The sequence below is a fragment of the Stegostoma tigrinum genome, chromosome 29 (assembly GCF_030684315.1).
Source record: "Stegostoma tigrinum isolate sSteTig4 chromosome 29, sSteTig4.hap1, whole genome shotgun sequence".
NCBI classification, from domain to species: Eukaryota; Metazoa; Chordata; class Chondrichthyes; order Orectolobiformes; family Stegostomatidae; genus Stegostoma; species Stegostoma tigrinum.
Window position 1 is genome coordinate 36,403,096 of NC_081382.1, and position 22,071 is coordinate 36,425,166.

General features: G+C 46.9%; 1 protein-coding gene across 2 annotated transcripts in view; it reads left to right on the forward strand.

The window, feature by feature from the left end:
• LOC125465337 (ral guanine nucleotide dissociation stimulator-like) overlaps positions 1-22,071 on the forward strand; it is a 178,638-nt gene that overhangs the window by 59,028 nt on the left and 97,539 nt on the right. The gene's annotated exons all lie outside the window — the stretch shown is intronic.

Below are 22,071 nucleotides of genomic sequence, written 5' to 3' on the forward strand. Positions count from 1 at the left end.
CAAGATGAGAGGTGGACCGGCCTCCCCTCCCCTGATTCATACTAGAGATTGGCAAAAAAAAGAGTCACATTTACAGTGCATGCCATCAACCCACAGACAATGCCTTGGCTCTGAGCTCTGGAATTTGCTCCTTATATATTTACACAAAAGCAAATGCTAGGAACCTGAAGTTTTTAACAAAAGCTGGAACATCTCAGTGGCCTAGTGATCTAGAACCCTTGGTTAGTGTTCTGGGGCCATGGATTTAAATCCCACCATGGCATTTCAATTCAATAAAAGTCTGTATTAAATTCTAGCCTAGCGGTGACGTAGAATCCATTGCCAATTGTTCTAAAACCCGTGCGGTTCATAGAACATAGAACAGTGCAGCGCAGCGCAGGCCCTTCGGCCCGCGATGTGCCGACCTGTTATCCTACTAAGATCAAACTACCCTGCATACCCTACATTTTACTATCCTCCATGTGCCTGTCCAAGAGTCGCTTAAAAGTCTCTAAAGTATCTGACTCCACTACCACTGCGGGCAGTGCATTCCACACGCCCACCACTCTCTGTGTGAAGAACCTACCTCTGACATCTCCCCTACACCTTCCTCCAGTCACCTTAAAATTATGCCCCCTCGTAAGAGTCATTTCTGCCCTGGGAAAAAGCCTCTGACTATCTGCTCTATCTATGCCTCTCATCATCTTGTACACTCCTCTCAAGTCACCTCTCATCCTTTTTCACTCCAGTAAAAAAAAGCCCTAGCTCCCTCAATCTTTCCTCACAGGACCTGCCCTCTAGTTCAGGCAGCATCCCGGTAAATCTCCTCTGTACCCTGTCTAAAGTTTCCACATCCTTCCTATAATAAGGTGACCAAAACTGAACACAATATTCCAAGTGTGGTCTAACCAGGGTTTTATAGAGCTGCAGCATAACCTCATGGCTCTTAAACTCAATTCCTCTGGTTTGTTAAATAAGCCTGCATTCTTATCTGGCCTGGCTTACACAAGGTTCCAGATCCACAACAATGTGGTTGAAGTTGAAGTGTCCATTGGGCAATTAGGGATGTGCAATAAATGCTGGCCTAGCCAGCGATGCCGACATCCCAGAAGTGAGTTTTTTGAGCTGAAGGATTCTGCCTGTCTTTAGTGTTGTGCTTAAATGTGGTAAGTGATAAAGGAGGGAGAACATCAGTCACTTTGTAACACAAACTGAAGTTGCTGGAGAAACTCAGCAGGTCTAGCAGTGTCTGCAGAGAGAGAAAGCAGAGTTTGGAGTCCAGTGACCCTTCTTCAGAACAGCCATTTTGTGCTTTGCCCTTTTGACCCAAAGACAGAAACAGCTGCATCTTAGCAGCAGAATCATGCATGGCATGATACACAGTTGTTACATGCTGTGTTGTGTTGGAGTGTACAACTCTCCCTGACTCAACAAGCTCTTGTACAGTTTACACTAAGCAATGTCTTGGGAGGTTTTGGCAGGAAATGTAAACATTTCAAATTATAGATGTGGCGTAAAGGTAAGTATACATCAGTTTGTAAAATACTTACCTTTGTGTATAAATAGATCGTATCATTAGAAGTAGCTTTATGTAATTTTATATGAATTTAGTCTGTAATTTCCAGTTCCCTGCTGTATATTTACATGTACCTTTATCTGGTATATATTTATGTTCCTGTGCCTGACTGATATCCCTGCTCCACTGACATTTTATGTGCTAATGAAGCCTTTGGTCTACTGTATATTTACACACACATGCCACACACACACACACACACACACACACACACACACACACGCACTTCTCACCCATCAAGTTTGATTTTCTGCAGCTTACATGCCTATTAGTCGCAAGCAGCTTGCTCCTTCTTTGCCGTTGGTCAAATATAATTCAGGCCGTATGTAGCGATCTGACCCTTCTGTTCAGGTCTGATTAATTATTCCGCACCCATTTTACTTATTAACTAATGTAATTGCCCAGAGACCAGGTAAGCAGGTGCTGTGGGTCTGGAGCCACATGTAAGCCAGACCAAGAAAGGGAGATAGATTTCCCCCCTCAAAAGTGAACCAGATGACAATTGATGGTGACTACATGGTCATCATTAGACTAACGTTGCATTGAATTCAAATTTCAGCAGCTGCTATGGTGAGATTTGAACTCATTTTCTCCAGAACATTAGCCCAAGTTTCTGGATTACTAGCTATTCTTCTTTTCATGCTGCTAACCTTGGCATTCCCCCGACACCGCCACCCCCCCCCCCCCCCCCCCACTCCCTGATTATTACTCTCCCTGACCGTGTTGGCGCTCTCTTGCCTCTTCCATTCAGCACTCACTTCTTCCCACTGCTCCCCTTTGACCAATTCCGCATTGTTCGTTAGCATCTGGCAGATTCCTTGTTTTGCTTCCCCCCTGCCCTAGCACGCTCCTGCTGACACTCTCGCTGTGAGTGCTGGTTTCTGCATGTTGTGACTCGGACCAGATACTCACCGAGGGGCAAAGACTTGTTTTTGTGCTTGAACAGAAGCGTGCAGTTACTTCAGAGCATTTGATGTTCAGAGGCTCCTTGCATTCTCTGCTGTGAGGGGCTAGAATGCTGGTCCACGATATCAGAGAACATTCTGTCTCTGAGCTTTGTCCAAGGGACAGGCAGGTGGCTGGCACTATCGGCCTGTACGTTTGGGCGTGTGACTTGATGGAGGAATCCACATTGACTTCCTAAGAGTATGATCATCTTTACGCTGGCCAGCAAAGCCTTTAGCTTGGGATATTTTTCAGGCAACCAGTTCAGAGATGTCATTATGTCTGGAGCAGATGGGACCTGAACCCAGGTGCTCCTGGTCCAAAGGCAGGAATGCTACTGCTGGCCCACAAGAGCCCCTAACTATGGGGACAGTTTGGCAGCAGCGGGATTTGCACTGTGCCTCTCCCGAGGCCGGAACATGAATCCAGTGCTTTGGACCACTTTGCCATACTGCTACAAAGGTAAAATATTGAGGCCTGTAGTATGCCAGCATTTTAACAGCTCCTACAGCCAGCATTCCCTCGACTTTTGTTAGTGACTGCGGGAGTTTCCGTGAGTGACTGTGACTTCCAGAACCAGAGACTAATCCCGCGCTTGGCATGTCGATGCCAATCACCATCGGAGTGACAGTGTGCATGGAGTTTAGAGAAAGTGTCGCTCATGGCATCAGTCTCACGGTGGTTGAGTGGTTAGCACTGTTGGCTCTGAGTTGGAAAGTGGTAGCTTCAGGTTCCTCTGGAGGATACGAGCTTGATATTGAAGATTGAAACGCTTCAGTGCAGTACTGTGGGAGTGCTGCACTCCCCACTAAGGTGCTTGGCTGGGAAATTAAACAGGGCTTTCGTTCATTCCCTGAAGTTGAGTGATATAAGATAGCAGAGCTGAATGTTGAGTGCCAGAGGCTGGAAAGTGAGTTCTTGTTTACTTTGTTTCCCTCCAACAAGAGGTGCCACCCACACACCAGATATAAATACCCTGACGAATTGCCGCCCAGAACTCTGAGCTGGATTTCCAGTTCAAACTCAGTGGGATGTTCTGAGGCGAGATTAATAACCTATACCTGCCTTTGGCTGGGAGAGGAAGGAGGTCATTAACAAACCATATTGACTGTGGATTGAGTGTCAGTGAACTTGCGGTCTGTTACAGTCCCTAAGACCACAACACCGAAGTGAGACCATAAAACAGAAAGAGTGCTTTCTATTGACATTCATCAGCCTGAAAAAGCAGCATCAGCATTGTGCAATATCTGGCTGACTCGGTGTTTATGATCGGGACTTTTCAATTGCAGCAGATTTGAATGTGGGTGGTTTTCACTTTCCAGTCTAAATACAGGAACAGCTATTATGACTGCACTGTGATCGTAATAATGTTGAAACTCATTCTCGGCACCTCTGATCATTCTTGCTCTTCTCTCCTGAAGAGGCAATGGTTGCTGAGTGATTTGTCGTTCAGTGGGGAGGGAGAAACTTGGATAGTTGAAAAACAGAGGGTCTGGACTGGAGCAAGGTGGGAGATTGAACAATGGGGAGCATTCATAGAACATAAAACAGTGCAGCACAGGAACAGGCCCTTCAGTGCACGATGTTGTGCCAGACATGATGCCAAATTAAACTAATCCCTTCTGCCTGCCCATCATCCACATGCCTCCGTTCCTCGTTTATTCATGTGCTTATCCAAAGGTCCCTTAAACGCTCCTATAATATCTGCCTCCAATACTACATCTGGCAGCGTGTTTTAGACTTCAACCACTCTCTGTGTAAAAAAACATACCCCACACATTTCCTTTGAACTTTCTCCCTCTTACCTTAAATGCATGCCCTCTAGTATTAGACATTTCAGCTCTTGACTGTGAATCCTATCTATGCCTCTCATAATTTTATAAACTTCTATCAAGCCTCCTGTCAGCCTCACTGCTCCAGAGAAAACAGTCTGTGCCTGTCCAGCCTCTCTGTATAGCCCATTCCCTCTAATCCAGGCAGCATCCTGGTAAACCTCTTCTGCACCCTCTCCAAAGCCTCCACATTCTTCCTGAAACGTGGCGACCGGAATTGAACTCAATATGTGTAGCGTAACCGAAGTCTTATAAAGCTGCAACATCATTCTCGGACTGCTGATCTCTCAACCAAGACGGACAAAAGTGATTAATCTAAAGGTGAGGAAGGGATGAGAAAGGAAATAAAAAGGGAATTCCGGGCCAGTGGGCTGTGCAGATTGAGATGATGCTGTTGGTGGGAGAGTTTATGAAAGTATATGTGGTGAGACACTGGATTGAACCAAATGGTTGGAAATTGCCCAAGGGATGTGCCCAAGGCCAGCATTTATTGCCCAATCCTAATTGCCTTTTAACTGAGGGGCTTACTAAGGCATCTGAAAGAACAATTAAGAATCAGCCATAGGGGAGCATGAGAGGTAAGAGCAGACCATGTGGCCTGACAAGCCCACTTCACCATTCAAAAGGCTGCCCATGGTCCACATACCTCCATTCCTTGCTTATTCATGTGCTTATCCAAAGGCTGGTTGCCAGCCTTTCAACTGCACTTGTCTGTTCACCTCTCCTATCCCTCGAATCCCTAAGACACCAAAGATGTCTCTGTCTTAAATATATTCAGTGATCACATCTACAATCTTCTGGGGTAAAGATTCCAAATTCTTTGAGAGAAGAAATTGCTCCTCAGTACTAAACATTTGTCACCTTAGCCTACAACTCTGACCCCCTGCTTTTGATGCCTCAGCCAGGGACCTAGGACCTAATTAGCACTGTAATGTCTACACTGCATGTTTATCCCTCCTTTAATATGGAGACCAAAATTGCAAACATTATTCCTGGGGTTGTCTCAGGTTCATGTAGGATTGCAACAAGAATTCCATATTTTTGTATTCCAGTCTCCTTGCACTGAAGGCGAACATGCCAAAAATGCTTGCTATTCTTGTATCCTTATGTTTTGTGCTCCTTGTACAACTGCACATTTTGAACAGCAGCATCTGGATCTGGAATTGCATGTAGACCAGACCAGGTGAGGATGCAGATTTCCTTCCCTAAAGGGCATTAGTGAACTTTGAGATTTTATGACAATTCGGTAACTTCATGGTCACCTTAAGTAATGCTTGTTTTTCAATCTCGATTTAATTAATTTATATCAGTTCTGCTGGCATTTAAATGCTACATCATTCATCCAAGCTGGCTGTTTTTCAGATTGGAGGCCTGTGACCAGTGGTGTGTCACAGGGATCGGTGTTGGGCCCACTGTTTTTTGTCATCTATGTAAGTGGCTTGGGTGTGAACATAGGAGATGTGGTTAGTATTGGTGGGGTAGCGAACAACAAGAAAGGTTATCGCAGAGTACAAAGGGATCTTGAGCCAATGGTCCAAGGTGTAGCAGATAAGAGTTTAATTTAGATAAATGTGAGGTACTGCTTTTTGGAAAGGCAAATCAGGGCAGGACCTATACACTTAATGATAAGGTCTTGTGGAGTGTTGTCAAGCAAAGGGACCTTGGAGTGCAGGTTCATAGTTCTTTGAAAGTGGATTTGCAGATAGATAACATAGTGAAGAATGTGTTTGATACACTTTCCTTTATTGGCCAGTACACATTGAATTCAGTGCACATTGCGTATAGGAGGGTCATGTTGCTGCTGTGCAGGACACTGGTTAGGACACTTTTGGAATATTGATTGCAGTTCTGTTCTCCCTGCTGTAGGAAGGATGTTAAACTTGAAAGGGTTCAGAAAAGATTTACAAGGATTTTGCCAGGGTTGGAGTATTTGAGTTATAAGGAGAAGCTGAATAGCTTGGGCTTTTTGCTCTGTGTATTGGAGCCTGAGGGGTGACCTTATAGAGGTTTGTAAATCATGAGGAACATGGAGAGGGTGAATAGTCAAGTTTTTTTTCCAGGGTGGGGGACTTCAAAACGGAGGGCACATGTTTAAGGTGAGAGGGGGAAAATTTAAAAGGGACCTAAGGGGCAACTTTTTCACACAGGTGGTGGTTGTGTATGGAATGTGCTTCCAGGCCAAGTGATGGAGGCTGCTACAATTATAACATTTAAAAGCCATTTGGATGGGTATATGAATAGGAAGGGTTTGGAGGGATATGGGCCAAATGCTCACGAATGAGACTAGATTAATTTAGGATATCTGGTCGGCATGGATGAGTTGGACCGAACGGTCTGTTTCCGTGCTGTACAGCTCCATGACTCAATGACTGTACTAGTTCAGCAATATAATCGCTCTGCTGGTATTCTCAGTAATTGGAGTGCTCCATTTAGATTTGTGGTGTTTCTGCTCTCATTTCTTTAATAGATTTAATCAGTACTTTGACAAATTATTACACATTAAGTGCGACAGCATGAAGAGACAACTTGCGTTTCGACAGTAAAACATCCAAAGGTGCTTCTGAGGAGTCATTATGAAACCAAATTTGTCATTTTGTCATATAAGGAGATACTGGAGCAGGTGGCCAAAAGCTTGGCCAATGGCTTAGGTTTTAGGGAGGATCTTAAAGGAGGGGAGGAAGTTTTGGGTTTCAACTTAGAGCGTTTAGGGGCCAGGCAGCTAACAGCACAGCTTTTATTTGTGGGCTGAGGTGGACCAGGGATGCATAAGAGCTGAGGTATGCAGAGTTCCCACCCTTCGAAAGCGCTCCTCTTGTGAACTTATCATAAATAATGTCAGTTAAATCAGGAGTTATGGCACCCTGGAGAGTGGAAGGGTGGATATGGTGTCTTGTAGATTTATGTTGAAGTCACAAGTAACATGGACTGTGCCATAGGTCATAGTAAATGGAGTGTGTGAATGCAGCAAAATTATTATCCCTCCCTTTTCATGTTTACACACAGGCACTTGGATTTTTGAAACAGACCACTTTTGGGATCTAGGTATCACAGGCAGGGGTGCAAGAAGTACCCTGGAGAGACCATGGTGCTTTGTCCATGAGAATTGGAGAATGTTAGAGTGACTGCAGACAGCACGAGAGATCTGGAAACGAGGTGGCAGGCAATGTTGAGGGGGGAGGTAGGATTAGACTGGATTAAAGGAAGGTGTGGAAGTAAATGACAAGGAGAAGGTAACATCAATACTCCATGAAGTGTACTCATACTTGAAACACAGAAATGTGGTATGCAATTTGTGCACAGGAAGATCACACAAATAGCAGTGCACTAAGTGTCCAGATCCTGTAGTGTTTAGGCATTGGTTGAGGAATGAATATTACTTGACACATCATGGGGGATGGTGGAGGAGAAATGAGGCTACTCCCTGGATACCAGCCAAAATGTCAGCAAGGATTGCTTAATTTTTCTCCCAGTGTTTGAACTGAGGAAGAAAAGTCACCCAGGATTCTCACTGCTGTTTTTTTTTCACTCTCTAATGCATGGATGAGGGTGTTGGCATCAGGTTAGCGTTGTTGCTTTTCCCCACACTGAGAGATTGGGTGGCTGCTGTAATTGTTCACCGTCACCATGATTTTGCTCTTTCTCTGGGGCTTCCAGCCTCAGTAAGCTGAAGGATGAGCACTTGGACAATGACCCATGGACAGCCAATGTCTGTGGAATTCTACCCCAAATGGAAAATCACTGCCTAGGCCGTTGGTGGGCGTGTCTTCATTTGCCAAGTCCCCATGCTTTGGCATACCCTCCTACACCTCTGCCCCGCTCCATCTCATTTCCTCCTAAAGATATTCCCTCAAACCTCAGATATAGCAGAACTGCCGTTGATGGAATCAGATGTAGCACAGTGTGGAGCTGGAAAAACACAGCAGGCCAGGCAGCATCAGCGGAGCAGGAAAGCTGACATTTCAGTTTGGAACCCTGCTTCTGAAGAAGGGTCCCGACCTGGGTCTAGGCCCAAAACATCAGCTTTCCTGCTTCTCTGATGCTGCCTGGCCTGCTGTGTTCCTCCAGCTCCACGCTGTGTTTTTGCTGTTTTCCCTAAAACCTACCTCTTTGACCAACAACCTAATAATTCTCTACATGACTCGGCATCACACTTAGCAATGCTCCTGTGGTACAGCATATAATTTTATGGAAACGTATGAGTTATATATAGCCTGACGGAAAAGCAACAATAACCTGTGTTTAAGTAGCTCCATTAACATTTTAAAAAAAACTGTGAGGTACTTCACAGGAGCAGGAATATTGTATAACAATATCTGTACATAATCACCCTGCAAAGAATATTAAAAAGCACTTTATGGTGTTGTGTCTCATTCTGGGGTTCAAATCACCTTTATCAATAGCTCAGGAGCCACCTCTGGGCTTTGAATCACCGTACGAAGCCTTAATGAGGGGTTGCTGCCTTGCACTGACTGTGTGGAAGCCTGTGCTCTGCATTCTGTAGCAGTGTCTGATTAAATTAGGAGAAGGAGAGATAGAGAGAGAAAAGCACCCCTTAGGAGCAACGTATCACAGATAAGGGTTGAGGGTGGAGTTCCGCTGCCTAGCACAATAATTAAGCAGCAATAGAACTGACAGGGTCATCACATCGAAAACTCAGCCTCCCTCTGTGTTCCCTTATTAACAATACACACTTCATGGGGATTCCTGAGATAATCCCATAAATGGGCACGATGACATAGTCCTGCTGCTTTCTCCATGAAAGAGTGAATTTGCACAGTGATGTTGGAATTTTCCCAGGCTGTTCCTCCCTGCTGCCTGCTAGAATGTGGAACCTAGGCATGATTCATGTTGTCGGCTAAATCGAGGGCCCTCCCGTCCTTTCTAAGAGAATGTACAAAATCTAATGACACTGTTTCAAAGACGAGCAGGTGAATATCCCCAGGGTCACACGCACTTTATATCCGTCCACCAACATCACTTTAAAACAAAATTATCTTGTTCATTATCACACTGCTGGTTGTGTCCAGGAGCTGCGTTATCAGTTACATTTCCGACATTACCTCAGCGAGCACACTTCATAAATGGAAGGGTGCGAGGAAAATGTTATTACATGTATTTCCTTTATGTTTGTACGTGATGTGGGAGCCACTGCTAAGGAGAGCACATTTTGCCCATCTGTAGTTCACCTTGAATTGATTGGCTCTCTGAGCCATTTCAGAGAGTTCTGAAGAAGGGTCAGTGGACCCGAAATGTTAACTGTACTTTATAGCCACAGATGCCTTCAGACCTGTTGAGTTTTTCCAGCAATTTCTGTTTTTATTTCTGATTTCCGACATCTGCAGTTCTTTTGGTTTTTCACTTCAGAGGGCAGTTAGGAGTTGCTGTGGATCGGAGTCACATGTAGGTCAGACAGGGAAAGATTAGCAGATTTCCTTCTCTGAAGGACATTAGTAAACACGACTGGGTTTTTAAACAACAACTGAGAGCAAATACATGGTGACCCAGTTGTATTGAATATAAGTTTTGTCACCTGGATTCAAACTCGTGGCCCTAGAGTTTTACCTGAGGGCTCGAGATAATATGCCCAGTGGCATAGATAGAGTTGATAGCTAGAGACTATTTCCCAGGGCAGAAATGGCTAGCACGAGGGGTCATAGTTTTAAGCTGGTTGGTGGAAAGTATAGAGGGGATGTCAGAGGCGGGTTCTTTACACAGAGTTGTGAGAGCATGGAATGCGTTGCCAGCAGCAGTTGTGGAAGCAAGGTCATTGGGGTCATTTAAGAGACTGCTGGACATGCATATGGTCACAGAAATTTGAGGGTGCATACATGAGGATCAATGGTCAGCACAACATTGTGGGCTGAAGGGCCTGTTCTGTGCTGTATTGTTCTATGTTCTATGAACTATCAGTGCACCACTATTTCTTGGTAGTGCCACTGAGGAAATCAAATATTGAAAGGTACTTTACTGAAACTTTAATGTTACAGAGGGTGCAGTAACCATAATGTGGTCAGCCAGGTGGACCTCACAGAATATGAGTTCCCTGATTGGGGCCATTAGTCTTCCTTTTCAGTAGGATGAAATCTAAAATTTGTTGCTTCTCCTCAGTGTCATCTCCAGACATTGGGATAATGGTAGGATTTGATCAGTGGTACATACACAGTGTTGAACAGAAGGCAGGCGGGAGTGATTCGAGAAGGCAGATCACCACCCCTTCCTCAGGGAGAATTAGACACGGGTAAAAATTGCCAGCCCAGCCAGTGATGAAAGAATGAAAGGAAAGTGTATAAAAATGCAAGACTTTCTTTACGTGAACTACATGTCAAATTTGTTTAGACTCTGTGTGAGGGAACATTTTGAAAACAGTCTCATTCGGATTGTTGGAAGCTGGGGGCATTGGCTGAGGCAGCTCTGCATGGGGGACAGACTGTTACGGTGAGCAGTGCAGGCCAGTTTCCTTTGCCATGTTGGTTGGTCTTAGACAGAGGTGGGGAGACAGTGACTATCTCCATAACCCTTGGGCACTCGAGAGGTAATGTGTCGGACTCTGGCTGAGACAGGGTCAGGTTTTCCTGCGAAGCACCCTATGGTTGAATAGCCTGCCAGTATGCACTCTGATCAAAGGCCGCGAATGTTGCCTGGTACCTTCAGAAATGCATTTAAGGAACAACTATGCACCTGTGCAACAGAGAAAGGTTACATTGATAGGGGTAAATGTCTGAAAGGGGATAGGAGGCTGTTGAAGTGGTTCACTAACGCTGACATGGACCCATTCGGTCAAAGGGCCTGTGCTTGAGCTGTTAAATTCTGTGAGACAATTTCTTGTCTTAATTTGATTCAGTACGTGTAGAAAAAGAAGAGTGAAATTACAGGAAAGATAAATACTGTAAAATGAAAATTCTTGCCCGAGGGGCAGTCAAATGGAATAATTTTGCATTTTTATAAATTCACTGTGCCCAGAGAACACTTTACACACACTGCCGGAGGGAGTGGTGACATGTTCCTAATGCCTTTTTCTAAAAGAATTGCAGGAGCTCTTGTCAGTCCTGCCAGCATTGTTTGCAGTCCTCATAAGAGGATATATGTAGCTTACAAGGGAAGGGAGATGATGGTGCAGTGGTAATGTCACTGGATTAAATATTCAGTGGGAACCCCAGGTTAGGGGAGTATTGGTTCAAATCCCATCAGGACTGATATAAAAGAGATAACAAGGTGTAGAGCTGGATGAACTCAGCAAGCCAGGCAGCATTAGAGAAACAGGCATTTTGGGCCTAGACCCTTCTTCAGAAAATGATATAAAATTTGAGTTGAATGAGGAATTTCAAATTAAGAGCTAGCTTGCTAATTGCTTTATAAAATATCCATCTGGCTCACACATGCCTTCAGGGAGGAAAATCTGCTATTTAACATATATGTAACTCCATTCCCAGTAACTCCAGTGATGTGTGATTGGGAGGGGTGGTCTTAATTGGCCTCTGAAATTGCCTGAGCATACCTCAGGGCATCTATCCAGGGATCTAACAGCACATCTCTAGGCTATCATAGAAACCCTACAGTGTGCAACAAGACCATTCAGCCCACCAAGTGCACACTAATCCTCTGAAGAGCATCCTATCCCCATAACCCAACATTTCCTCAGGAAAGTCCACCTAGTCTGTGTCTCCCTGGGCAGTAAGGGGCAATTTAGCACGGCCAATCCAACCTAACCTGCACATCTTTGGCCTGTGGGAGGAAACCCTACACAGACAGCCACGCAAGAGTGGAATTGAACCCAGGTCCCTGGTGCGGCCAGGCAGCCGTGCTAACCACTGAGCCACCCAAGTAGGTTGTGACTTGAACCTGGAGCCTCCTGGCCCAGAGCTAGGGACAATACCATTGTGTCACAAGAGCACTCCTGTTCCTGATGCTTCTTTTGCAAATTATCTGAAGCTTGTGCTATCTGGTTCTCTGAAATATCCTTAAATGTAAATCACCTAACCTAGTAGTGAATTCCACATTCTCACATTGGAGTGAAGACCCCAATGCTCAGCAAATCAGGCTTTATGAAAGAATACTACTTTCTACAGAGAACTTTAGAATCCGAACTCATTCTGCTCGTTGCAGATAACAACAGAGGGATGGAGAGGAAAGAGTTAACAATCTTTTGTTGCGATTGGAGGAGCTGATATAATGCTCAATTCTTCTGATTGCCAGAGGCTGACAGCTTGTCCAGTATATGTGAGATTGTGTGGCTAATAAGCCATTGATTATACATTGGATCTCTGTTTGCAATACCGGCAAGGCAGAAAGCATGGAAAGTGAAACACAGGAACTGCGGAATGGATCATGGACCATATTGGGCAATTGTCGCTGATGTTTTTGGGGGGTTTTGTCAGCAAATGTGTGAGGGCATATGCAATGCTGGGCAGAATCAGAGATCGAGAGAGGGTTTGTGAGGACAGAGGCCTCAGTGAAAGGGAATGATTGTGGGACATTCGCAACTGTCAGGATGAGGGGCAGCTCTAGAGGCTTTGAGAGCTGGGTTCAAACACCACTGCTACCACTTGGGGAAAATAGGAACTGCAGATGCTGGAGAATCCAAGATAACAAGATGTAGAGCTGGATGAACACAGCGGGCCAAGCAGCTTGCTCCTCTGATGCTGCCTGGCCTGCTGTGTGCATCCACCTCTACCCCTTGTTATCTCTGCTACCATTTGGGAACTGGTTTATTAAAATAAGCATGAAATAGAAAGCTGATGTCAGTCATGAAACTGTTGGGTTGTATAAAACTCCTCTGGTTCCCTCTTGTCCTTGAGGAAATGGCTGTGCTGTCCTGAACCCCAGCACCAGTGTGGGCCATAGAGATTTACAGCACAGAAACAGACCCTTCAGTCCAACTTGCCTGAGCCAACCAGATATCCTGAATAAATCTAGTCCCATTTGCAAGCATTTGGCCCATATCCCTGTAAACCCTTCCTATTCATATACCCACCCAGATGCCTTTTGCATGTTATAATTGTGCCAGACTCCACCACTTCCTCTGGCAGCTCATTCCATACACACACCATTCTCTGTGGGGAAAGTTGCCCCTCAGGTCCCTTTGAAATCTTTCCCCTCTCACCTTCAACCTATGCTCTCTAGTTTTGGACTCCCTCACTCTGGGTAAACGACCTTGACTATTCACCGTATCCATGCCCCTCATTATTTTATAAACCTCCACAGAGTTACCCCTCAACCTCCAATGCTCCAAGGAAAATAGCCCCATCCTATTCAGCATCTCCCTACAGATCAAACCCTCCAACCTTGTCAACATCCTTTCGAGTTTCACAACATCCTTCCAATAGCCAAGAGACTCCTCAACACTCTATGAGATGGTCAGGCAAGCCATTCAGTTTATTGGGGATGAGCAATAAATGCCTACTTTGCCAGCGGTGCCCATATGCCAGGATTGGATGAGAAGGAAGAAACAGGGTGAAGCTGTGGGAAAGATGGTGATCTCTGGGAAAGAGGCAGGAACAGGCAGGAGGGTACAATGACACTGTGCCAAGGGATGATGGGAAGGATGACAGAGGTGCCACCATTTAATGATAGCCACTGACACTGGGGTTGGTTAGCTCAGTTGACTGGTTGGCTGCTTTCTGACAGAGTATTGTTAACAGTGTGGGCTCAGTTACTGTGTTGGACCCTTCTTCTCAATCTGTCTCTTTGCCTAAAGTGAGGTGACCCTTAGGTTCAACGACCAACAGTTATTTACGTGCTGATGGGAGAGTAACACTGTGGTCTGGTTCGCGCCTTCACAATGAATGGCAACAATGTTTGTGAACCAATGAAAGAGCGTAGCCCAGGCATTCGTTGTCATGGAAACCCTGTGCCAAACATCTGCTCAACCACTTTGCTGCAACCCTTTGCTTTCTCAAAGTGGTCTCCCTGCATTGCAACAAGAAACCTGCATTTCCTGATCCTGACCAATCAGGGCCAATCTGGACTCGAGTGGGGTGATGGTGAGTAGGACCATTTGGGGTTTGAAATGATCAGCACTCGATCAAGTCTCTCCTGATTGGTGCTCTGCTACCAGAATCAGGCCATGACCCAGTCAACAGGCACTCATTGATTGAACCATGTCTTGAACTCAGCAGTGGGACCAGGGTAGCTAGGATGTGTAGTATAAAGGTTTAATAACTATCACATACATTGTTAGAGGTTAAAAAATAACAGGAAGTAAGATGAGTAGGCTGTTTGGCCTATGAGCTGATGCTGCCATTCACAATGAACATGCCTGATCTCCTATCTCAACAACATAATCCCACATAGTTCCATTACCTCATAACACCTTTAGCTCCTAGAAATCTATATATTTCTTCTGTAAATATATTTGTTGGCCATTGTTCCTACCTTCTGTAATAAATATTCTAAAAATTCATTACCCTTTGAGTGAAGAAATTTCTCCTCATCCAAGTCTGAAATGATCTCCTGTGCATCCTGAGGCCCCTTGTTCTTGACCTGTTTCCAGGGTTAATGTCAGGCCGGTATTCAGTCTGTGCAAATCTGTCGGACTTGGATGTGTTTCAAGAAGAGCCCTTGTCATTCCTTTAAACTTCAGTGAATATAGACCCCAATCAACCCAATCTCTCCTTATATAACAATCCCAGATGAAGCTTTGCTGCACTCCCTGTATGGCTAATTTTCTTAGGAAGGGGACCAACACATCGCACAATACACTAGGCGTGGTCTTGCAAGGCCCTCCAGTAAGACTTCCACACTCTACCCAAATCCACTTGCAATGAAAGCCGACCCACCATTTGCTTTTTTAACTGAAGCTAATTTAGCACTTTACAAGTCAGACCACAGTTGGAACATTATGACAGTGTTGAACCCTTTACCTAAGAAAAGATATTTGGTATTGGTCTAGAGAAGGTTCACTAGGTTGATCAGAGTTGTGAGGAGAGGTTTAATGGGTCAGGCTTGTACTGATTGGAGTTTGGACGAATGAGAGGCAACTGTTGAAAAATACAAGGTGCTTAAGGGATTTGACAGCGTACTTGTGGAAAGGTGGTTTCCCCTTGTGGTAGATCCAGGACAAGAGGGCATAATCTTAGAGTAAGGGGAAATCAAGGTTTATGGGGAAAAGGCAGGAAAGTCAAGTTGAGGACTATCAGATCGACCATGATCTCATTGAAAGGCAGAGCAAACTCGATGGGCTGAATAGCCTACTTCCTCTGCTAGATCACATAGCCTTCTGATAACTGATTGCTGCTCACTGGTATCAGACAGTGTTAGCTCATATGGAGATGGCTCCTGGGAGGAAAAGGTTCTGATGAAACCCTGAAGCAGTTGACCTCATCAATGGTGTAAGTATCCAACAACCTAGTTCATAACAGCATGGTTTCCAGTTCTCTTCTATAGAAATCAGGCAGACCCAGTCATGGTGTGGATGCAGGCTGGTCATTTAGAGGATGGGACGTTACCTACTCTGCTTGGGATAGATTCAGGAGAAGCCCTTGCAGGTGAGATCCACACACTGGGAAGCTGACTGGCTTTCTGTGCTGCTAATCAACAGCTGTTTCACCAGACAGGCTGCCTCAGTAATCTGGTAGGAAGAAGCACCAATGATATCCACCTTGCTGATCTCGAAGGAAACAGGCACCAGCCTTTCTCCTCACATGGTTTCCCCGTTGGGTGATCAGAAAGGGGTTTGGCTGAGAATACGTTGCATGGCAACCGAGCTTATAAACCCCACCTTCAGAATCTACTAGCTTTTACAGACTCTAAGCATCTGGGTTGGGCGAGTGAAGCACACAATTCAAATTGGACAGTGAGCAAAGATTAACATGTTGTGAATCACTGGGTACTGGAAGGTTGGTGAGATCAAAGAAGGATTTGTGGATGTGGACAATTCAGAAGCAAGTACAGAAAGTGCTGGATCAATGTTAGTCAACATCGATGAAGAGGAAATTGTAGGATAACTAAGATTGGGCATGCATCCTAAATTCTAGAAGATTCTTATTTGCTGTGCCCTTTGGAGTTAAATGCTGGGGCCTTCCACAACCTCAGGATGCCCCATCGGGATCTCACAGCCAATTAAGTATTTCTGAAATATCTCCTTTGCTGTAATGTAGGAAACAGTGATCAATTCACACACAGAAAGCTCTCAGAAAAACCAATGAGAACAATTTCTGAAGAACGGTCCCGAACCAAAATGTCAATTTTCGTGCTCCTCTGAAGCTGCCTGGCCTGCTGTGTTCCTCCAGCTCCAAACTGTTATCTCTGACTCCAGCATCAGCAGTTCTTACTATCTCTGAGTGAGAACTTCCCGTCTGTTCCAGCTAATTGTCAGGAGAACTTCTCCGCTCTTCTTGAGAATAGTGTGATGAGATTTCCCATAGAGAAGGCAGATTTTTAAAGATGGTGCCTGTAACAGGGCAGTGCTTGCACAGTACAGCTCTGAAGCGTCAGCATTGATTCTGTGTTCAAGTCTCTGTGCTGTTTATCACCACAAATCTCTGGGGCTCTACCAAAATAGACACTGGGACTTAAGGTAATGGCACAGTCAGTGAACCATTACATTGTTATGGGCTCGATGTTGCAGCACCTATAATGCTATTTTCCAAGACTATCCAATTAGTCTCAATGCCCTACCCTTTCTGCCAGAGATATTCAATTAATCCCAAACCTGCCCTCTCTGCCAGGACTATCAGTTTGTCCCAACCATGTTCTCTCTGCCAGGGCTATCCAGTTGGTCTGTTCCAATGCCACACCCTCGCTGCTCAGACTATCCATTAGTCCCACTGCCCTAAACTGTCTGCCAGGCTATCCTTTAATCCCAGTGCCCTATGCTGTCTGCTAGGCTATCCTTTAATCCCAGTGCCCTATCCTGGCTGCCAGACTATCTGTTAGACGCAATGCCCTGCACTGTCTGCCAGACTATTCGTTAGTCCCAGTGCCCTATACTGTCTGCCAGGCTATCCGTTAGTCCCAGTGCCCTGTACTGTCTGCCAGGCTATCCGTTAGTCCTAGTGCCCTGTACTGTCTCCCAGGCTATCCATTAGTCCCAGTGCCCTGTACTGTCTGCCAGACTATCCGTTCGTCCCAGTGCTGTATCCTGTCTGCCAGGCTATCCGTTAGTCCCAGTCCTCTATCGTGTCTGCCAAACTATCCATTAGGCCCAGTGCCGTATACTTTCTGCCAGACTATCCATTAGTCCCAGTGCCCTGTACTGTTTGCCAGACTATCCATCAGTCCCAGTGCCCTGTACAGTCTGCCAGACTATCCGTCAGTCCCAGTGCCCTATCCTGTCTGCCAGACTATCCGTTAGTCCCAGTGCCCTGTACTGTCTGCCAGTCTATCCGTTAGTCCCAGTGCCCTATACTGTCTGCCGTGCTATCCATTAGTCCCAGTGCCCTGTACTGTCTGCCAGACTATCCGTTAGTTCTAGTGCCCTGTACTGTCTGACAGACTATCCGTTAGTCCCAGTGCCCTGTATTGTCTGCCAGACTATCTATTAGTCCCAATGCCCTGTACTGTCTGCCAGGCTATCTGTTAGTCCCAGTGCCCTGTATTGTCTGCCAGACTATCCATTAGTCCCAATGCTCTGCACTGTCTGCCAGACTATCTATTAGTCCCAATGCCCTGTACTGTCTGCCAGGCTATCTGTTAGTCCCAGTGCCCTGTACTGTGTGCCAGGCTATCTGTTCGTCCCAGTGCCCTGTACTCTCTGTCAGGCTGTCCATTAGTCCCTGTTCTCTATCATGTCTGCCAGACTATCCGTTAGTTCCAGTGCCATGAAGGGTCTAGGCCCGAAACGTCAGCTTTTGTGCTCCTGAGATGCTGCTGGGCCTACTGTGTTCATTCAGCCTCACATTGCATTGCCCTGTACTGTTTGTCGGGCTATCCATTAGTCCCAGTGCCCTGTACTGTCTGCCAGTCTATCCGTTAGTCCCAATGCCCTGTACTGTCTGCCAGGCTATCTATTAGTCCCAGTGCCCTGTATTTTCTGCCAGGCTATCCGTTAGTCCCAGTGCTCTGTACTGTCTGCCAGGCTATCCGTTAGTCCCAGTGCCCTGTACTGACTGCCAGGCTATCCGTTAGTCCCAGTGCCCTGTGCTGTCTGCCAGGCTATCCGTTAGTCCCAGTGCCCTGTACTGTCTGCCAGGCTATCCGTTAGTCCCAGTGCCCTGTACTGTCTGCCAGGCTATCCGTTAGTCCCAGTGCCCTGTGCTGTCTGCCAGGCTATCCGTTAGTCCCAGTGCCCTGTACTGTCTGCCAGGCTATCCGTTAGTCCCAGTGCCCTGTACTGTCTGCCAGGCTATCCGTTAGTCCCAGTGCCCTGTGCTGTCTGCCAGGCTATCCGTTAGTCCCAGTGCCCTGTACTGTCTGCCAGACTATCCATTAGTCCCAGTGCCCTGTACTGTCTGCCAGGCTATCCATTAGTCCCAGTGCCCTGTACTGTCTGCCAGACTATCCATTAGTCCCAGTGCCCTGTACTGTCTGCCAGACTATCTGTTAGTCCCAGTTCTCTATACTGTCTGCCAGACTATCCATTAGTCCCAGTTCTCTATACTGTCTGCCAGACTATCCGTTAGTCCCAGTGCCCTGTACTGTCTGCCAGGCTATCCATTAGTCCCAGTGCCCTGTACTGTCTGCCAGACTATCCATTAGTCCCAGTCTCTATACTGTCTGCCAGACTATCCATTAGTCCCAGTGCCCTGTACAGTCTGCCAGACTATCCCTTAGTCCCAGTGCCCTCTATTGTCTGCCAGACTATCCATTAGTCCCAATGCCCTGTACTGTCTGCCAGACTATCCGTTAGTCCCAGTGCCCTGTACTGTCTGCCAGGGTATCCGTTAGTCCTAGTGCCCTGTACTGTCTGCCAGGCTATCAGTTAGTCCCAGTGCCCTGTGCTGTCTGCCAGGCTATCCGTTAGTCCCAGTGCCCTGTGCTGTCTGCCAGGCTATCCATTAGTCCCTGTGCCCTGTACTGTCTGCCAGGCTATCTGTTAGTCCCAGTGCCCTGTACTGTGTGCCAGTCTATCTGTTAGTCCCAGTGCCCTGTACTGTCTGCCAGACTATCCGTTAGTCCCAGTGCCCTGTACTGTCTGCCAGGCTATCCGTTAGTCCCAGTTCTCTATACTGTCTGGCAGACTATCCATTAGTCCCAGTTCTCTATACTGTCTGCCAGACTCTCCGTTAGTCCCAGTGCCCTGTACTGTCTGCCAGACTATCCTTTAGTCCCAGTGCCCTGTACTGTCTGCCAGGCTATCTATTAGTCCCAGTGCCCTGTACAGTCTGCCAGACTATCCGTTAGTCCCAGTGCCCTGTATTGTCTGCCAGGCTATCTATTAGTCCCAGTGCCCTGTACTGTCTGCCAGACTATCCGTTCGTCCCAGTGCTGTATCCTGTCTGTCAGGCTATCCGTTAGTCCCAGTGCTCTATCTTGTCTGCCATGCTATCCGTTAGTCCTAGTGCCCTGTACTGTCTGCCAGGCTATCCGTTAGTCCCAGTGCCCTGTACTGTCTGCCAGGCTATCCGTTAGTCCCAGTGCCCTGTACTGTCTGCCAGACTATCCATTAGTCCCAGTGCCCTGTACTGTCTGCCAGACTATCTATTAGTCCCAATGCCCTGTACTGTCTGCCAGGCTGTCTGTTAGTCCCAGTGCCCTGTACTGTCTGCCAGGCTATCCATTAGTCCCACTGCCCTGTACTGTCTGCTAGTCCATCCGTTAGTCCCAGTGCCCTGTACTGTCTGCCAGGCTATCCGTTAGCCCCAGTGCGCTATACTGTCTGCCAGGCTATCCATTAGTCCCTGTGCCCTGTACTGTCTGCCCGTCTATCTGTTAGTCCCAATGCCCTGTACTTTCTGCCAGTCTATCTGTTAGTCCCAGTGCCCTGTACTGTCTGCCAGACTATCCGTTAGTCCCAGTGCCCTGTACTGTCTGCCAGGCTATCCGTTAGTCCCAGTTCTCTATACTGTCTGCCAGACTATCCATTAGTCCCAGTTCTCTATACTGTCTGCCAGACTATCCGTTAGTCCCAGTGCCCTGTACTGTCTGCCAGGCTATCCATTAGTCCCAGTGCCCTGTACTGTCAGCCAGACTATCCATTAGTCCCAGTTCTCTATACTGTCTGCCAGACTATCCATTAGTCCCAGTTCTCTATACTGTCTGCCAGGCTATCCATTAGTCCCAGTGCCCTGTACAGTCTGCCAGACTATGCATTAGTCCCAGTGCCCTGTACTGTCTGCCAGGCTATCCGTTAGTCCCAGTCCTCTATCGTGTCTGCCAAACTATCCATTAGGCCCAGTGCCGTATACTTTCTGCCAGACTATCCATTAGTCCCAGTGCCCTGTACTGTTTGCCAGACTATCCGTCAGTCCCAGTGCCCTGCACAGTCTGCCAGACTATCCGTCAGTCCCAGTGCCCTATCCTGTCTGCCAGACTATCCGTTAGTCCCAGTGCCCTGTACTGTCTGCCAGTCTATCCGTTAGTCCCAGTGCCCTGTACTGTCTGCCAGACTATCCGTTAGTTCTAGTGCCCTGTACTGTCTGACAGACTATCCGTTAGTCCCAGTGCCCTGTATTGTCTGCCAGACTATCTATTAGTCCCAATGCCCTGTACTGTCTGCCAGGCTATCTGTTAGTCCCAGTGCCCTGTATTGTCTGCCAGACTATCCATTAGTCCCAATGCTCTGCACTGTCTGCCAGACTATCTATTAGTCCCAATGCCCTGTACTGTCTGCCAGGCTATCTGTTAGTCCCAGTGCCCTGTACTGTGTGCCAGGCTATCCGTTCGTCCCAGTGCCCTGTACTCTCTGTCAGGCTGTCCATTAGTCCCTGTTCTCTATCATGTCTGCCAGACTATCCGTTAGTTCCAGTGCCATGAAGGGTCTAGGCCCGAAACGTCAGCTTTTGTGCTCCTGAGATGCTGCTGGGCCTACTGTGTTCATTCAGCCTCACATTTCATTGCCCTGTACTGTTTGTCGGGCTATCCATTAGTCCCAGTGCCCTGTACTGTCTGCCAGACTATCCGTTAGTCCCAATGCCCTGTACTGTCTGCCAGGCTATCTATTAGTCCCAGTGCCCTGTATTTTCTGCCAGGCTATCCGTTAGTCCCAGTGCTCTGTACTGTCTGCCAGGCTATCCGTTAGTCCCAGTGCCCTGTACTGACTGCCAGGCTATCCGTTAGTCCCAGTGCCCTGTGCTGTCTGCCAGGCTATCCGTTAGTCCCAGTGCCCTGTACTGTCTGCCAGGCTATCCGTTAGTCCCAGTGCCCTGTACTGTCTGCCAGGCTATCCGTTAGTCCCAGTGCCCTGTGCTGTCTGCCAGGCTATCCGTTAGTCCCAGTGCCCTGTACTGTCTGCCAGACTATCCATTAGTCCCAGTGCCCTGTACTGTCTGCCAGGCTATCCATTAGTCCCAGTGCCCTGTACTGTCTGCCAGACTATCCGTTAGTCCCAGTGCCCTGTACTGTCTGCCAGACTATCCATTAGTCCCAGTGCCCTGTACTGTCTGCCAGACTATCCATTAGTCCCAGTCTCTATACTGTCTGCCAGACTATCCATTAGTCCCAGTTCTCTATACTGTCTGCCAGGCTATCCATTAGTCCCAGTGCCCTGTACAGTCTGCCAGACTATGCATTAGTCCCAGTGCCCAGTACTGTCTGCCAGACTATCCCTTAGTCCCAGTGCCCTCTATTGTCTGCCAGACTATCCATTAGTCCCAGTTCTCTATACTGTCTGCCAGACTATCCATTAGTCCCAGTTCTCTATAC